At 43.5% G+C, this 19365-nt stretch overlaps 1 long non-coding RNA gene across 2 annotated transcripts in view; it reads left to right on the forward strand.

Moving 5' to 3' along the window:
• Window positions 1–4036: 4036 nt before the first annotated feature.
• Window positions 4037–19365, forward strand: part of LOC108792811 — a 17964-nt gene continuing 2635 nt past the window's right edge. The window contains exons 1-2 of one of the 2 annotated variants that reach the window (XR_001941590.1): window positions 4037–4048; window positions 17949–17954. This is a non-coding gene — a long non-coding RNA (uncharacterized LOC108792811). Of the gene's footprint in view, window positions 4049–8083; window positions 8095–17948; window positions 17955–19365 lie in introns of those variants that run through there. The other variant, XR_001941589.1, reaches the window with a different exon arrangement.

Below are 19365 nucleotides of genomic sequence, written 5' to 3' on the forward strand. Positions count from 1 at the left end.
TCCACTTTAACAGCGATATGACAAGCAAAGCTCTCGATTTGTAAATGTCTTCACTGTCAGATGGGTAATCAGAGATGTTTGAACATTCCTCATTGACTGTCTCTTTGACGCCACAAAGTGAGCTTTTGAGAGGAAGCCTCGTTAAAAGCATTGTAGGCGATGTGCGCGAGCTAATGCACCTAAAAATAGGAGAATTGAGCATTCATAATAGGTGATAATGAATACGTTCGTGTAATTATGCTGAGTGTCCTACATGGAGAAACAATGAATGCTTCTTCTCATCGGGATGAAACCATCCCGATGAGAAGCACCCCCCACCTTCATGCGCTATGAACTACTTTAGCAGCATAGGTATCAGGTCCTGCCCTTTTTGCACGCCCTGCTGCTGAAGCTCCCAAGGCAGAGAAATCTGCTTACCCCTTGGCTCGGCCCTGTCTCAATGTATAGAATTTTCATGAAGTGCAACTGAAGCCAAAACTTTTTTTTAGTTTTGTATAGAATTGTAGAGTGGAGATGGATCAGAACATTTGTCAGGTTTTTATTGCTGTCTGTGTCCCCATTAGGGAGATCCCTTCTCTATTTGTCCTGGTTCCTGTCTTCACTTAAAATGAAAACACTCACCAGAAGAGGAAAAGATGGGAAATATTTCAATGGGGATACTAGTTCTGGTGACCCTGCTGACCACCAGGGATTTCCCTCTCTTTGGAGGGATTTCCTCCCACTTCCTGTTGTGGCTATTGGACAGGAAGTAAAGGGAAATCTCCCCGATGGGAAACATATGACAATACAAGAAGATGACCCTCCCTCCCTTACTCTATCCAAAACTTTAAAAAAAGTTTTGACTTCAGTTCTAATATAAGCAATGTTGTTTTTTGCAAATTTGTTGAAAAGTTTTTTACCTGGAGATCCTGTCAGCGTTATGCAGGCTGACAACACTAAGCCACTGCCAGTAAGTAATTAATGTAAGCATGAATGTTGTCAGCCTGGCATTTACTCTTTGTCAGTTGGAGCATGCTTCTCTAATAGACTTGAAAGGTAACCCAACAGCCAACTGGACGAATGCTAATGGCAGGCTGACAAATGAATTCTAATGCAGTGGCTTAGCATTGTTAGGCTGAAACAGGAAGTGCTGTAGCAGGATGTCCAGGTAAGAAAATTTGCAACAGATTCACATTAAAATGAGTTGCTTACATTCACAAAGAAACAGGATGTCACCATTACACCAAGTGAAATCGTCAAATCATCGTTCTTTATTGATCGTTCCTGTCACATAAAAGCAATGTTCTCCATCCACACACCCAGTGACACCCTCCTAGGCACTGAACTTCCCTTCCAGCCATTTCAAAAAAACTAGGGCTGGGGAAAGTAACGATTAATTACCCGATTAATCATTAACATTTTTGATCGATTAAAATTATTTTGATCAATAATGAAAACATTCACCTCTCCGCCAGCTTCCGGGAAAAAAACCCATCCAATAGCTGGAGTGATTGCTGCAAGTAGAGGTATTAGTATACCCTTTAAAATGTACATTTGCCCAGAGCAAGCACAAGCCGCTGCTTCCACTGTCATTGGACAGCAGAAAAAGGCACAGAGCTGATTGGAGCAGCTCTGTGCCATGTGATCGCTATCATTTTATTGCTGTGATAATTACTACTGAGTGATGAAACAGACACTTGTAGTTTTCATCAGAAGCCCATGTGACAGGGTGACAATGTAGGAGCAAAATTAGTTGACAGGGACAGGGTATTGTCATGTCGGTGCCATTCTCTGCATCATTGTATTGTAAGTACTGTAGTGATGCCCACTCATGGGGTGGGACCATGAGGCCTTCTACTCAGAGGAAGTTGGTTGAACCTGGAAAATTGATGAGCGCTATTTTGCAAAGTGGTTGGTTCTGCAGTTGACAGTGCTGGATAGGAGGTAAGTGTTGCAGCAAAAGCGGCATTATTATTATTATTATTTTTTTTTCAACTGTTGGACTTTTAAATAAAAAAAAACTTGTGCAAACCAGTTCCCCCATCTCCTATAGAGAGTGGAGTTACTCTAAAAACACAGTGAAGTTGTCTCTATTGTTAAGTAGACATGTTCAAATCCAACTGATGGGCTGCCCTTTGAAGCTTGCGGAAGGGTTTGACTGTGGGTACAGGCAGAGGTGAACTTACAGCAATAAACAGGAAGATTCCTCGACTTAAAAACACTCTTTGTTCTTAAAGCAAGGGTAGCGGCGTGTCTTTTATTCTCTGGAGAATCAACGTAGCTCAAAACCTTCCAGCGACAAAATTTGCTTTGTTATCTAATTTGCTTAGCTTTAAATGCAGTCGTGGAACTTCTTGACAGCCAAAGCTTCTGGTTGCTGTAACCTTATTATATCTAGCGTGGTTTCAGAACTTCTTACCAGCAAATTGAACTTTTCCGAGGCATAGATGAGCTGCCAGTACACGTTAATTACACCTATTTTGAGTTGCAACACTTAATCTGGGAATTTTTTTAAGCAGCAGAGGAAGAACTTTATCTTGGTTTCTTTGGCTTTTCTCCAAGCTACCTCTTTAGAAGTGAATTTATTTTATCTATAAAGTTTTTTGTTTTTTTTAATGCTAGTTAGTGACTAGGAGTATGTTTCCATTGGGTAGCTCCCGTGCACAGAGAGGTCTCAAAGAACACCTCCGTAATAAACAAAAGAGGACAGAGAAATACAGGAGCCACGCCTTAAAAGTTTGTGTACAACTGATATTGCTTTAATTTGTATAATCCAGTTAAAATCCACAAGAATAACCTGGGGCCTCAAAGCTGCCACCTTCATCAGGGTTCGAGTTATTGCAACAACCAGCTGAGGAAGAAGCACTTTATCTCTGTCTTTTTGGCTTTTCTTTAAGGTACTTCTTTAGAAGTTAATTTATTTTATCTACGCTAGTCCTAGACTTTTATCTAAATAGTAGGGATGTTCAGATACCAGAGCCGATAGTTGGCATTTTCACGAGAACGACCAGGGTTGCTGGGACCGGGCTCTGGCGCTCCACCACTATCCTGAAATCATTGATTTGTATTGTTTTAGAAAAACTGTCACATGACACTAAACAAAAATGTATCAGTACTTGTATCTGTGAGTTCTTGGACAAGTATCAGTACTTGGTCTGGAAAAAATGGTATCGTTGCATCACTACTAATTAGTCAAAAAAGCCAAAAAGGTTATTTACAAGGTCATTGTCCACAGTTCTGCAACTCTTTCTATAGGCCACTGGGGAATGTAAGTCAACAGAATGGGTGGGTGGTGCTGGACTCCCATAACAGGTATTATTCCACAAGGTTAGGTGGAGTTATAGGATAGGAGTGTGTTTGCATTGGACAGCTTGTGTGCTAAGAGAAGTCTCAAAGAACACCTCAGAATACATCAAAGGAGGAAAGAGAAACATAAGTGCCACACCATAAGGGTCCAACTAATATTGTTTTAATTTGAATAATCAAATAAAAATTCACAGAAGTAACCAAGGAATTTCAAAGACTCAAAGGTGCCACCTTCATAAAGGCTCGAGTTGCAACAACCAGCTGCTGAGGAGCATGCATACTAAAAATTGCATTTGTATCAGGAAGCCTTCAAATCCTTGCAAGAGTCTATTTTTTTTTAATTTCAAATAAACACCTGAAGCCTTGATGAGGGGGACACCCCCTAGCCCCTGAAAAGTGTTGACTACTGCTGGATTTTTGTTGGATAATTCTGATTGAATACATTTTTGTTGAACCAAAACTTTTTGGTGTGGAACTCATTGGAACTCATGTTCTCTTTCCTCTTTTGGTAGCAATGAATTTGAGGATAGGTAAGTTGTCACTTTTTTTTTCAGGGGACAGACACCAGCTCTATTAATAAAGCTCAATATTTGAGGCTTCAGATTGTACATTTATCTTTTTTTCTGTGTTTGGTAAGAACACACGATAATTGTCAGGAACTTACCTGCCATGAGTACGCCGCTTTCAGGTGGATAGCAGTTGCCCACATGGTGGTTGGCTGTCTTGGCTTAGTGTGGAATCAGACACCTGGCTCACCACCTCTGTTTTCATCTTCTGCATTTCCTGGGACTCAGTGGTCTCTGGACCCTGTCTTTGGGTTCTCCTATACTCTTCTACAAAACAAAAGCAAACAGGCGCCTCCCCTAGTGTAGAAAATTGTATTGCAAACATATAAAAAGAGTGCATTGGTACTCACAAGTGAGCTGAGTGTTCCAGCTTATCAACCAGCATGTGGAGACACCATAGTACACCATCCACTACGCACAACAGAGGACCTTCAAACCCACAGTATGGCAGTCCATAACACCTGTGGATAAGTTATTTGGCGCTGGTGGATTAAGCTTTCTACTTTCTCCTATAATCTTGATTCGCCCTGACCACCTGCAATACCCAGCTCATAAGTCAACGGTGATCAGCATGCCTTCCGACCTTATTTCTTCACCTGCTCTTAATTCTGCTTGGTTTCCTGACTATATGTTTATTCCATACTCTAAATTTAAAACTCAGTTCTGGTTACCTCTAGAAACTGGTGGCTATACTCCCTACTTGCCTTTCTCTCTAACACTATGGCACTGTCTGTACTTGGCTGGATACACCCCTTGGCCTAACCCTGAAGTCGAACTTGCTTGTCAAGCTATCTTATTGACTGAACTCTGAAAGTGCTCATTACCTAGAGTCCACCTCTATCATCAAGGGCACTGGTCAAGATATGGTACTTCTAGAGCCCACACCTTGGAGAGAGCCTATATCCATCCTGCTAGTGGCACTTTCTGAACACATAAAAAAAAATACATTATAAGTTGGTGACATAATGAAAAGCTTGTTAATGAAGGTTAAATTGAATCCTGATTTATAGAAAATTGGATTGATCCACTCTGTTGACTGCTAAAGGGGTAGTTTACATTACGGCAGCCCATCTGGTCCCTGAGCATGTGGGATCTAATGAGAATGGTTCTTTTATTTAGGAGTAGAGAGTGAATAGAAACTTATAATCCATCTAAATTATTTAAAATAAAGCTTAAAAGTTTACTAGCTGAGCAAAAGGCGCTATTTACGGATAAGAACATCTAAGGACAAATCACACGGGGGAAATTCAACACGTAAATTGGAGTGTGTCGTGAGCTGTCTGTTTGTGAAGTGCATTTACTAATAAAAATGACAATAAAAAAAAACAAATTTCCCTCCCGAGGGAATCTGAGCGAAAGTGTGAGATTTATCTTTTTAAGAAGAAATGTCTTTACTAATTAAATTTGATTTATTTAGTTACATTAGTGACAAATTCTACATTCACACATTAAGAATTTGCAACAGGTTCAAAATAATTCTTCCGTAACTAAAGTTTATTCACTTATTTTTTAAATGTACAGATGGTACTCGGGGAAACCGATGCTTTGGACTCTGAAAGGTGTAGCTCACTGATGTATGGTACAAAATCACTTTTTACTGCAGCTTTTGATCCATTCTGATACATCAGAATGCTACACCATAGTAGCACTCCAAGCCAACTGCAGGATGGAGCATGTTAACTTACAGTCACATTAAACTCAGCAGTTAAATTTTAAAAATACATTCAAGTACCTTAAAGGAGAACTATGAGGTGAGTGATTTTCCCTCACCACATAGTTCTGGCCGACCTGTGACAATGAGACTGTCACAGGTCGGCTCAGTAGATCGGGAGGTGAGGGAACACATACCGGCGTTCGCTCACCTCTCGATCCTGTCACGGCTCTCTGCCGTGACAGGGGAGGGGCTGGATCCCCCCTCCCCGCTCCGATCCTCCAGCGCTGACTGGCAGAACGGATGGGGGAGGGGGCGGGTACAGCTGGCTCTGCCTTTAGATAGGCAGAGCCAGCTGTCAGTCATGCAGCTGGGCGGATCCCGGCACAATTGTCGGGATCCGACAATTGTCCCGGGAATGTCCTCCCGTTACCCTAAGGAGAACTATGGGGAAAAGACTTAACCCCATAGTTCTCCTTTAACTATTATCAACAATGTATCTTATTTGTGTATCACTCGGCTGTTGATCCTCCAATCATCTCTGAATTGGTGCTGACACTGTCCTTCCTTCTGGAGGGGGGCTACTTTTGTTCCCCATGGTCCGTGTGTGTGTTGTAAAGTAGTCATCGCTCCAAGCTCACTCCCGAGATGGACTACAATCCCAAAACTAAACCTGAGATTGTAGTCCATCCTGGGAGCGAGCTTGGAGCGGTGACTACTTTACAACACACACAGGGACCATGGGGAACAAAAGTACCCCCCCTCCAGAAGGAAGGACAGTGTCGGCACCAATTCAGAGATGATTGGAGGATTTACAGCCGAGTGATACACAAATAAGATACACTGTTGATAATAGTTAAGGTACTTGAATGCATTTTTAAAATGTAACTGCTGAGTTTAATGTCACTTTAAATTGAGTTACTGTAAAAGGGAGATATACACTATTTGGCCAAACATTTGTGGCCACCTGACCATGCCACCTACCTATTAAACCAAAAGTATGTTGGCACCCTAAATTATAGAGTTCAGGTGGTTCCATTGAAGAGTACTTTTATTTTAGACAATTTCCAACCTTCTGGTAACAGTTTGGTGAAGATCCTTTTCTGTTTCAGAATGACGGTGTCCTGTGTAGAAAGCCAGTGCCATAAAGACATGGTTCGATAAGTTAGGTGTGGAGAAACTCGAGTGGCCTGCAACGAGCCTTCACCTCAACCCTACCTGAACACTTTTTGTATGAATTAAAATGCCAAATGTGAGCTAGGTCTTCTCATACAACTTCAGGATCCGTCCCCACAAATGCTCTTTTGTCTGTAAGTGCAACATTTTTCCAGACACACTGTACAATCTTGTGGAAAGTCTTCCTAAGAAGAGTGTGGCTGTAGGGGGGAGCCATATTAATACTCATGGTTTTGGAATAGGGTGTCCTGCAAACTTTGGCCATATTGGGGATGGCTATGTTGCCGTAGGCCACAGCCTTTGTTGGCAATGACATAATCCAGCCCTGCCCTGGCTGCTGACAGGGCCCCATGGGCCCAGCTATCCTGCAGAGAACAGTTGACAACATGGATTCAGCTTCCCTATGCTTCATAGAAGAACTGGGTCCCTGGGGGCAGTCTGAATCAGAGAGTTTTGTTCAGTGAACAAAGGAAATGGTTCCTTTATAGTGTGATAAATGGAATATACAGTTTTTTTTTAATATAAATTACTTGTTTTGTTCTATTGAAAAAAATTCCTTTTTCGTTTGTATCTTAGACATAATGGAGTGTGCTTTTAGATACAATTTATACACTTTTCTGTGTGCCATGTGCTGTAAGAGCATTCAGTGGGAGGGTACGCGGCCAATCGTTCTGTTATACAAAAATACAGTTTAGTATAGTGCCACCTACACAATTAAAGGGCAACGTTTTCACCCTCTCACTGTAACCATTAACTTATTGAAAGAGGCATTAAAAAAAGAAGACTTGTGAATTGAAGTTCTCTATGAACTCACATTTCTATACAATGTTGTTACTCCTTTTACCAGATAGATGCAATGTGTAGTACACATAGTTCTAAAGTAGGGAAGGGAGTTTAGATGGAAATTGCAGCTTGGCTGCCCTAATGCCTAAAGCTGAACGCTAGGCAGATATAAAAGATACAAATGAATTCAGCTCTGTAATAATTAATACATAATGATGTGCATTTTTAAATGCAAGCAGTGTAAATACCTGAATATGACTTGGTATCAGCCTCTTGAACTCTCTGTAGAGCAGGCCTGGAGTGTGAGAAGAAAAAGAGTACTGTACCTTTGCTGCAGTCCTTTAATTACTTGCCCCCCCCTTCCAGGGGCGTAACTAGAAATCACATAGCCCCGTAGCAAAATCTTGCATGGGGCCCTGTGATTTCTAGTTACACTACTTGCAGAGCCCACCTGAGATCCAAAACAGCCCACCTGAGAGTGACCCTGCCGAGCCCCCCATAGAATCTCTATGGGGGGCTCGGCAGGGTCTCAGGTGGGTTGATCACACCCCTGCACAACTCTTACCTGTCAGCCTCCACCACTGCAGGGCCCTGCCTCCTCCTTCTCCACGGTCGCTGGCCGCCTCCTCCTCCGTTGCTGGGCCCCGCCTCCTCCTTTGCTGCCGGCGCTGGGCTCAGCCTCCTCCTCCGCAGCTGCTGGCTGTCACTGACTCAGCAGCGGCTGTGAGAAGGAACGTGCCGCTGCACAGATCACTGACAGGGTGTCCGTGCGCTGCACAGCGGCGCGTTCCTCCTCACAGACGCCAGTGACCGCCAGCAGCCTACGATGCCATAGCGACCCAGGCGGCCGGCACAGCATCAGGGAGACCCCTTTTTCCCTCATCCTGTCATCCTGGCCGGGCCCCTCTGTGCCCCGGGCCCCATAGCAGCCGCCTGGGTTGCTATGGCAATAGTTCCGCCACTGCCCTTTTCCTTGAGTACAGTACACCTGGATAAATACTTACCTTCAGGCTCGATCCAGTGAGATTTACTGTGTGGCTTTGCATTAAACCGCATGGTATTTTAATCTACAAAATGTCCTGCTGGCTCCTCTTCATACTGTGCAGGCTTGTCATGGCCCCATCCTTTGCTTTGGGAAGCCACCATTTTTTCCCATGATTATGCCATTGGAAAGAATGAGTCTGCATTATTCTAGGGTGACAACACTCAATCACTGTACTATAGGGCTACAAAAACCCTCCCCTTCATCTGTATAACATAAGAGGAGGTGCGTAGTTTACAGAGGAAATCTGGGTAAGGCTGATAGCACTGCTTAAGATAATACTGCAGAGCAACAGAGGACAGTGCTGAGTTTTTGGAAATTCCATTTAGCAATTCACCTAATTTTCTTTAAATCAGCCAATCTAAAAAGTCAGGCCATCAAAAATAAATATACTTATTTTAGGTGGAGCCTGGTGGGCTGACTCAGCCATTGGCTTCTTATAGGTCCTGGATACTCCAACAATGAGATCTCTCTGCTGTAATTCATGACTCTTGATAACCTGGAAGGGGATGGATATCTGGGGGCCCTTTATTATAAAGGGGGCTTTCAGATCCCCCTTACAAACCCTTTTGGAAGCAGCAGACGTGGGGAAAAAGCCCTTCACCCCCAACATGGGGACAAGATGCCATGCGGGAAAGGGGGGTTTAGCACCCCCCTTGCAAGGTACCCTCCCAATGTTAGAAGATATGTGGCCTGTTCTGGTACAGGAAAAGGAGGTGCACGCTCACTGTCCTCCAGTTCCTGGCCACCTATGCTGCATGCCTGGATAAGGGTCTGTTTGAAAATTTAGGGTAACCCCATGCTGTTTTTGGGAGGATCTATAGGTATTTCTTTGGTTTCTTTGAACAGCAATGACAAAATGCAATCATTAATGTATGAGAATGGACTGAAAGGGAGCAAATCACAGTTCACTGTTATTGGTCACATATACTTCAACTGTACCTGCAACATACTGTGTGGCGCCGTTGAAAAAAAAATGCTCAAATGTGAATTGTGCCATTGAAAGCAACCGAGAGAACCCTATGTGCAGCTAGAACAATGTGGTATTGAGTTCTGAGACTGGGACGTGTTTACCCAGATTTATACTTCAGATTCAGGTCGAGGGTTTTATAGAAAGGCAGATTAAGCACTCCCTAGAGAAGTAGCTGCAACGTCAGAAACCTGCGTCACCCTCTCCTCCCAAAGCCCCTTTGGATGCGGTGAACCCTGGCGTCCTGTTGATATGCCGTTGTTCTGTACAATTTGAGCAGTGCACTTCTCCCCCAGAATTGCCGGCAAATTATTGTTGAAGTAGGCACTAATATTTAATGAGGTTGCTGAACAGGAAATTACCCAGTGGAAGACTCTGCGCGTGGATTACTCCCAAAAGAAGTAGCCAGATCTTTAATTAGTCACAATTGAGTTGTTACCTAACAGTCTTCAGACAGCAATTAATACTGTGCTTGTTATTTTAGAATTATGTAAATGATGGTGTGATTTCCTTCTTGCGGGCTCGGGCTGGTGATGGAATGCAAATAAGCAAATAGAGATAAGGAGGAAGAGCGCCTTAAAATAAAAGTATCAGCACGCTGGAAATGTAAGATTCTTTATGTAGGGTTTAAAGTTAAACTGAACTTTGCCCATGAAGGGCTAAGTGGTAGGCTTGCTATAACGCTGCTTGGTGTAAGTATTTAAAAATAAATGAAGAACTTGGAGCACGGAAAAAAAGGGAAACAGCATCTGATGCAATACTTACCTTCAATTCATAGCTGCCCTTGCAGTATACTCCACCACTAGAGGCCACCAGTCTTCTGGGCTTAATGACCACCAGAGTACTCTGAGCCTGGGCTGTCATGGAATGGACAAAACCCTTGGGTCATCACACTGGCCTGGGGTTTCAGGGCAATGCTTCAGAAAACAGACGTGGCTCCATTCAGGACCCGCCCAGCAACGGACAAAGAAGGGGAGGATAACCTGAGACATCACATATGGACCAAAGACAGGTATGTGTAGTGATTTTGTGTTAATAAGGTGGAGGTGCTCTGTGGAGTCAGAGGGTGGGGAGGGAGTGGCTTGAATTAGAGGGAGAAGGGGGAGCTAAGACGCTAAGACTACATTCAGCTTGACAGCCCATTCCCCAGCAACGTATACTCACCATTTCATTTGCTCCCCTGCTGTTTCGTTTCATTTGCTCCCCTGCTGTTCCGTTTCATTTGCTCCCCTGCTGCTCTATCCAGTCATTAGGAGTGAGGGAAATACCCGTTATTTCTGGGTACCAAGAAGCATGTTACAAGCTAATGTGCTTAGCGCCCATTAGCCCTCTTGTGATAACAATAAAGTTAATTAGAAAAAATGTAAGCATTGCAGTTTAATTAAAAATATATATATATATTTGTATGTGCCTCCAGACAAAAGCAATGGTTGGGCCACACAAATTAGGTATCACCGCACACACCAGTTGGATGTACTGTTAACTTTAAATTGATGAGCTGTAAAGGTTTTGAAGAGTCGCTTATGGACATGTTTGGTGCCATCATTTTTTACTGCTTCATGGGTGCATGCAATCATTTTTTACTGAAAATTTAGATTTGACAATTTAGTTGTGTGTCACATAAAAAAAGTGCAAATGCCATCATTTTATCCTTCAGGGTCAGAAAATGTACAATGTTTGGGTGTTTTAAGTAATCTTCAGGCCTAAAATGTGCATTTACCATGTGTGAAGATAGAAGGTAGTCCTATGCCCAGGCAGTGGTGCCAGTGTTTTAATGTCATGTATCCGTGATAGGAGTCTGAGATGACAAGCATGGTCTCTCTTGCTGCTCTATACAGAGGCTGTAGGGTTGGAAGAGCAGCACGAGTGCTGGCAGGTGATATTGTCGCTGATGTCAACAGGACTGGCGTTGCAGATGTCTGGATGCTTAGTGAGGCAGGGAATACCAATCACGAGGGAATTATATCAGCAGTAGATAGCACAGTACCAGGACAGCAGGGAGAGATGGAGTCAGAAACAGACTGGATTGGTAATCAGGCAGAAGCTGAATCGCGGACAGGCCAGGTCAGAAATTTGCAGACAACAAGGTACCAGGCAACAGAATGGTCAGAAGCCAAGCTGAGGTTACATGGGAGCCAAGCAGCAAATTAGAAGAATCGTGAGGCAAGCCAGGTTGGTAACAGAAAGGTCAGGAGCAGAATCAGAGTCATGGATCACAGAGTACAGCTGAAGATAGCATTGGAAGCATGCAGAGTTTAGCCTATAAATAGCCCATGAGGCACCATGGTGTGGAATGAGTGCACGTATGCGCCCGTTGTGCCGCACACACAAACATGCCCATGTCTGTGCAGAGGTGCAAAGCTATGCACAATCCTATTAGCAGAATGGTGCACGCATGCATGAGAATGCATAGGTGCTCGTGCAAAACAACTACTATGCGTGTTGCCTGAAACTTCCTAACAGTTAACATGCAGGTTCTTGTGATGTATTTGTGTTTAATCTGCAACACAATTGATCATTCTGGTTCTGACCTCGGCCTGGTTTCCAGATCAATTCTTTCTGCCGAAAGTTATCCCCTGTTGCCGTTCCTGTTCTTCTTCTCTAGTGATGACCTGTGACCCAAGGCTGCCCTTCTTTATGATGTTATGACATTGCTGCAGTCTTCTGAACTGTATAGGGCTCAGCCATAGGGTTGCCACCTTTACTTCAAGCGAAACCCAAACACTCTAGCAACACGGGGACATTTTTGGGGGACAATGAGTTGTGGCTTATTACGGCAACCCTACTCAGCCACTGAATGGTACCCACATTGCCCAGACAGTCATGCGGGCACTCAAAGAAGGTCCCTCTTCCTCTGCAGTGAAGAAGATAGAAGACTTAGGACCCGGCATGCCATGTGCACATGGATTTAGGCATTAAATTATGCTTTTAGAGTCTAGGGCTTTTTTTTCTTTTACCTCACTAATTAGATAGAGAGTGGTGGGGTGTATAGATAGAGAGTGGTGGGGTGTATAGATAAAGAGTGGTGGGGTGTAAAGGGGTGGGAGACAGCAACACGGAGCTGTGCTTTAAAAGTAGGAGGCCCAGTAGACTCTCCAGCTGCCAACCATATCCCATCCCTCTTCTTTGCAGAATTTCCTCTATATCTGAGTGCAGAAACATAGCTACTTCCTCCGTGCCGTATCTAAATATATATTAGGCCTTTATAGACCGAACTCAGCAATATATACATTTTTTTCAATCATATTATTACACTACAATTATATATCCAATGTGGACCAATATCTTTCTGTCCCTATTACATTTTAAGTGGATTTTAAATGAAACAGAATTGATTTAGCAGCCACCCTTCCCATCATATATTAGTAAATTGGTTTGGTTTAAACCGCTCAAATGAGTTAATATTTCAATAGCTCACAGGCCATTAAGTGTAATTAGCACAAAATCTTTGCAGATGGCAAATTGAGGAATTAAGTCATTAGTAAGTCAGTCAAAGAACTCCGCAAGACGAAGGAGGAGAGGGAACATTTCTCAACACATAAAAAGAATGGGTTTTTAATGCCATTCAGCCATTGAATGTATGTGAAGGCCCATTACTTCCATGTCTTGGAATGCTCAAATAGAAAGATTTCCTCTTTTAGAAGAATTGTGTATTATGACATAGTCATTTAGTGTAATCTACTCTTCTTCTCGAAGGTCAAACGTGGTACAGAGTAGACTATATAGACAAGCTAGGCGTTAAAATGTATTTATAGGCAGAACTTTTTTTGTTTTGTTTTGGATGTTGTGTGAAAGGTTCAGATCCCCTGTCAGGTTTATATTGCTATTCTAAAGGTTGAGGGTGAGGAGCACCAGAAGGAAATGTTTCAACAGCTTGCTATTGTTGTAGTAGTCCATTATTTGAAAACATGTATACATGAAAGAGCCAACACGTTTCTTAGGTTCAACCGAATGGGTTGTAACTGTTGATTTGTATATGTTACAGGTGGTCAAAAGAGGTCCCCTTTAAGAGGTTTAGTTGTCCTTCCAACAGGAGCCTGCAATGAAGATGGAGATAACTAATGGATGTTGACAGTGTGGAGTGAAAGGAACAGTCTGTGTCTGCTTCGTGAGACAGAGGGTGGAGCTGTGTTTGACCCTTAGTGTTATTAATTGTGGACTGTACTATGATGGACAGTGCCTTCAGCTACATAGGTCAGCCAGCATGTGATTTAAAGTGACATTAAACCCTCAGATTTTTTAACATAAAACAATACTGTAATGTGTGCCTCAGTGTAATCCATGGTTGTTTCCCTTCTCTTTGCTGCTCTTCCTTTTAAATCTGTATCTCTTCTCATGCTGGACAGAACTTCTGTTTTGCAGCAGACTGCCTTGTCTCTGGAATGGCTACATGGTGTCTGTGTATAGGTTTGCAACCTGAGACAGCACTACAGGAAGAGGCACTCAGCTGCAAAGGGAAGTTCTCCCCCAGCATGAGAAGAGATTCGGATTTAAAAGGAAGAGCAGCTAAGAGAACGGAAACTACCATGGATTACAGTAAGGCGCACATTACAGTATTGGTTTCTGTTAAAAAATCTGAGGGTTTAATGTCACTTTAAAGTTTAATTACTGCTTATAAAGCATATGTAAGTATTTGAATGTTCATAGCCTGGCCACAGTTTTTTTTTCTATAAGCTTCTCTGAGGTCCTCTACTTTATTCAAGTTGCTGGGCTCAGCTTATTTTATATTCTTCTTAGTTGTCGCTGAGATGATGTAGTTAGGTTGATGTAGTTGAGAATAATTCTCATTTAGATAAAATCGCTACATTACAGAAGGGAGTCTTTAACCTTGGGTCTCTTCTTGTGGTTAATTTACCCAGTACAGGATTATTACCTTTTCTTTATATTATTCCTCCTCCAACAGCTGTCTCCACATGCCATGAAGGACAACAAGGATACCCCAATACAACAAGATTAAGAGCAGCAGTTCATATGCTAAAACATTCAACATTTGTAGCAGATTATATTTCTGGTGCAACATAATAAAATAAAATAACCACGGAGAACTCTGCAAACATGGAAAACCTGTCTGTAGCGACCAATACGTTTTTGTCTTTTATTTCCTAGGATCATAAAACAAAAAATGTGATTGGTGCAAGTTCTTCTTATAATTATTCATAGATTTTATAAATAACTTCTATATAAAGAACTTAAAGTGACATTAAACTCCGGAGTTAAATCTTAAAAATACATTCAAGTATCTTAACTATTACCAGCAATGTATCATATTTGTGTATCACTCGGCTGTAGATCCTTCAATCATCTCTGAATTGGTGCTGACACTGTCCTTCCTCCTGGAGGGGGGATATTTTGTTCCCCATGGTCCCTGTGTGTGTTGTAAAGTAGTCACCGCTCCAAGCTCGCTCCCGAGATGGACTACAATCTCATGTTTAGTTTACTGATTTGTATTGAGATTGTAGTCCATCCCGGGGGCGGAGCTTGGAGCGGTGACTACTTTACAATACACACAGGGACCATGGGGAACAGAAGTAGCCCCCCTCCAGAAGAAAGGACAGTGTCAGCACCAATTCAGAGATGATTGGAGGATTTACAGCCGAGTGATACACAAATAAGATACATTGTTGTTAATCGAAGGGATGCACCGATACCGTTTTTTCGGTATCGAGTACGAATAGCGCTATTTTTTTTTCTGTACTTGCCGATGCCGAGTACTGATACTAGTGCCGCGTGCCCCAATCACAGGGCATTGGGGGGGAGGGGGATAGATCATGACCCTTCGCCTGGCTTCCTGATTGCCTGAGAAGCCAGTCTATCGGAGGAAAACCGTCAGGAAGCCAGGAGGTGGGTCCTTATGTGCCACCCGGCTTCCTGATTGGTTAGGAAGCCAGGCTGCCTAGCAACAAGTGGAGCCGGCTTCCTAGCCAATCAGGAAGCCAGGAGCTGGGTCATAACCCACCACCAGGCTTCCTGATTGGAAAGGAAGCCGGCTCTGTAAGTACTTGCCCAAATACTCTGTATCGGCACCAATACTGATACTAGTGCATCCCTAGGTAATAGTTAATGTACTTGAATGCGGTTTTATGATATAACTCCTGAGTTTAGTGTGACTTTAATGTAAACATTCAATAGGTTGTACGCTTTAAAAGAAGTCCTTAAGAACAAAGATATGGGAGATGCCATTGATCTTTGATAACTTGTCTTCAGCTCCAAGGCTGACATCATCATCTTTCTATTACTACTAGGCAAGTCTATGGGATCAAGGACACCAAAGCAAACATGACGCGGGGAGCAGAATTGTGCAGCAGCGGTGACAACTTTCAACTAGCGATCAGTGGTCCGAGGGTAAGTATACACTACAGATTTACACTTACCTCATGCAGTGCTTGTAATGACCCTTCTCAGAGTTCTTCTTTAACCTGTTGAAGATCGAGGCATCTTAAATTAGAATCGCTCCAGCTAGCAGGAGAAGAATATTTCATGTGATCTCTGCACTCTGCGGATTGTTAATAAATATTATTTTGATCTAAGATAAAATGCTTCCAGACAAGATGTTCTTTTGGCAAAGTGACAACGCTGATTATGAATGCTGTTAAGCACTCAAAATATTAACTGAATATTCAGTTAACAGTTATTTAGAAATTTTTCCATGCTAAGTGATGTGTACATTTGACACTTCCAGGTATTTATTACCTCTCACAGATATCACAGCACTCCCCCAGACAATGCCTTCATCCGCTTTTATCTCCCGAGATGGAGCCATCTTCGGTTAGGCAACACCCAGGGCCACCATTGACTGAGATTTTGGCTTAGAGATGACACACTCAATTAAAATCTGTTGCCTGTGCAGCTCTTATCTGTGTTTATGAATGTCTGGCCAAGATCAGTCCCTACTGCAGCCTCTCACCTTGTGACTGGATACCAAGTTTACTGCAGCCGCTCACCTTGTGACTGGATACCAAGTTACTATGTAGCAGTCTGATCCTGACTGCAGCAGACTGATCACTGGGGTAGAGGAGGGGGGACTGAGGAAATACTTCCTCCTACCTGCAGCAGACTGATCACTGGGGAAGGGGAGACTGAGGAAATGCTTCCTTCTGTCTGCAGCAGTCTGATTACATCATCTCTGCCTAGGAAAAGTCACTTGATTGGAGCTCAAGGGAAATATATTTTGATAAAAGGTCAAAGGAAAGCTTTATATATTATAACACTACACTCTTTCTTGGTGGGGTACCATCAGGGGCATCCCTAGCTTTGAAAGGGTGGGGTGGGTGGTGTTTTCCGCTGAGGTCCTGGTGACATCACTGGTTGCCAGGAGCTCAGCGGGATGCTGGCAAGAGCTTCCCAGGTTGCTAAGAGCTGGGTGGGGAGATGTGTATGGCCCTTACACATATCCCACCCAGTTCTTAGCAAATTAGGAAGCTCTGGCTTGAAAGGGGGCAGCAGGCACCCTGCAAACATTGTGCTGCATAGCGACCATGCTGCTCTGCCTGCCACCCCCCCACGGAATGCCAACTGAAGCAACAGCCTCAGGCCGGGATGGACTACAATCTCAATACAAATGAATATACAAAACATGAGATTGTAGTCCATCACTGGAGCGAGCTTGGAGCGGTGACTACTCTACAACATACGAAGTGACCATGGAGAACCAAAGTAGCCCCCCTCCAGAAGGAAGGACAGTGTCAGCACCAATTCAGAGATGATTGGAGGATCTACAGCGAGTGGTACACATATAAGATACATTGTTGTTAATAGTTAAGATACTTGAATGCATTTTTAAGATTTAACTCCTGAGTTTAGTGTCACTTTAAATAAAGCATTTGTTTTTCTTTCCAATGTATAATTGTAACAAGCGTCTACCTATGTCACCTCCGTTGGGTCTACTCCTCCAATATTATAGAAAAGCATTATTTCGCTCTGCGAACCAACATACCTATAGGAGATGATGCTTCAGCATTTCCCGATAAATGAATACTTGCAAAATAATTGAACTGTTGTGTAAACATGAGCCGTCCATTGGCTGAAGATGTCTTATCGCGGCTGTGTACAAAGCAGAACAGAGGTAGACAGCATGAAATGAAGGTCGCCCTGCGATGTGGAACTGGAGGCTTAAGATAAAGGCTCAGGAAGGAGAGTGCGCGCTGGGGCCAGTCTGTCATGAACCGCTGTGTTTTAGGCGATAGCATTTGTGCCGTGCATAACATTCCTTCCCTACATTAGAAAAAAACAGGATGAGCTCATTAAGGAACCAGGCAAGACTTTGCGCTGATAATATTATACCTTTAGGAATTTTCCTATACAGCAACATTTACATTCGGGGGTTGAGAAGAAAAAAGATTGGGAAACACGACTCGTTTACCGAATCACAAAGGTGCAGATTGGAGCCATCCAAGACAAATCCCAGCGGGGCTTCTCCTCACAAGGATTAGAAAGCGAGCCGCTAGTAATGAAGCAAAGAGTGGCAAATCTGCTAAGCCGGCGGTTCGGCAGAATGGACGATGATGATTTTCTTGCTCGGAAGATATTTACAATTCAAATGGTCCAAAATTGGTTCAATAGTTTGCTCAAAGAGCTTGCTCCCCGTCCAGGTGTGTGGGCACTGTGCCCTTATATTGGGGGCTAATAGAGTTGCAGAAGGGTCTTGATGTGTCAGTTTGACTCTATAAGTTACAATGCCCTATCATTTTCCCAATGCCCATTCATACCACATCCAGATCATCTGCAGACCAGATTGTTTCCGGACCCAAAATGCATCCTATTGTATCCCTATGCTATTTCTGGCCTCTGTTCACACCAGCGCAGTCCGTTCCAGAACCAGACCAGAAAAATACTGCACGTCTCATTTTGTCTGGTCTGCAATGCACTGGAACTGCTGGCAGGTTCACACCATTTTCCGGACCAGATCTGGTCCGGAAAATGGTGTGAACCTGCCCAGCATGTTGAAGGTGATTAAACTGAACTAAAAACAACCACCTCAATACACAAAGGGGAGCTGTTTTACCTGCCAAATCTTTTGCATTTCTCTACATTATGAGATTTGCGCAGCTCTGACACACAGCACAGCCCTGTCTGGCTGGGAAGGAGACCTGATTTTCCTCTGCTGCAGTTGAGTTCTTGTCCCTTCCCCAGCCTGTTAATGGACAGCAAAAGAAGCAGCATCGGATGGATGAGCTCATTTGTCTATCACTCTGCTTTTTACTCCTATCAGCAAGCTCCTTCCATTGCAACATATCTGAGTGGCTCATTGCGCTGCTTCTCCCTCTGCTTGGCTGAACTCTGCTGTACAGGGACTGCAACAAGCTGATAATAGATAAATGTGCAGGTTCTCATACACCAAAATATCCAAGCAAATCTAAAGTAGGTATAGAGGCACCAGGGACTTGCAGAGGAGATAAGTCAAAGCATCAGTGTTTTATTTTCAACGTTTCTAGGCTATCTTTGTCAAGGCTCTTCTGTCCCTTTGCCCCAGACAGCATCTCTTTGGGTCATGTGGGCATGAGTGACATGGCCGCTCTGCTACACAATGTTTGCAATGTGCCTGTGCCCCCTTTATGGCCAAAGCATCCCAGGTTGCTAAGAGCCAGGTGGGGAGATGTGTAAGGGCCATACACATCTCCCTGCCCAGCTCTTAGCAACCTGGGATGCTCTGACTGGCGTCCAGCCAAGCTCTTGGCAACCAATTATGTCGTTGGTTGCCAGGAGCTGGGCAGGATGCCGGCCAGAGCGTCCCAGGTTGCTAAGCGCTGGGCAGGAAGATGCAGAGCACTGTCTCCTCTACCCACCTCCTGCTGCTCTGATTGTGTGCACTACCAGCACCCTCCTTCACTGATTGTGTGCACCACCCAGGGCCGGCCTTAGGCCTTTAGGCGCCCTGTGCGAGAAAGCTTTACAG

This window comes from Nanorana parkeri, unplaced genomic scaffold (assembly GCF_000935625.1).
Source record: "Nanorana parkeri isolate BGI_ZX_2015 unplaced genomic scaffold, ASM93562v1 scaffold685, whole genome shotgun sequence".
Lineage (NCBI taxonomy): Eukaryota > Metazoa > Chordata > Amphibia > Anura > Dicroglossidae > Nanorana > Nanorana parkeri.